Raw genomic sequence first — 272 nt, 5'->3', positions numbered from 1 at the left:
AAACTAGAAATCTTTTGTATTTATTAGAGTTGCTTCTGTACAAGGTTTTTAGCTCTTCGAGTTTCAACCTCTAATAACTTCAAACCCTCATTTGATGATGCAATGTGTTTGAGGTAAATGAGTGAGATGAAAAATTAATGTTTTATTTTCTTAATGCATTTCTTCACTCCCAATCTTTCAAATTATCTGAAAGCTAAAAAGCTGCAGAACTGTGTAAGGTCCACTGACAATAGTGTATAAAGTAGAATTTTTTAGTGGAAAAATAAATAAAT

This window comes from Propithecus coquereli, unplaced genomic scaffold (assembly GCF_000956105.1).
Source record: "Propithecus coquereli isolate 6110/MARCELLA unplaced genomic scaffold, Pcoq_1.0 Scaffold149, whole genome shotgun sequence".
NCBI lineage: Eukaryota > Metazoa > Chordata > Mammalia > Primates > Indriidae > Propithecus > Propithecus coquereli.
The sequence above is the reverse complement of the archived record's forward strand: the minus strand, read 5'-3'. Positions refer to the sequence as shown.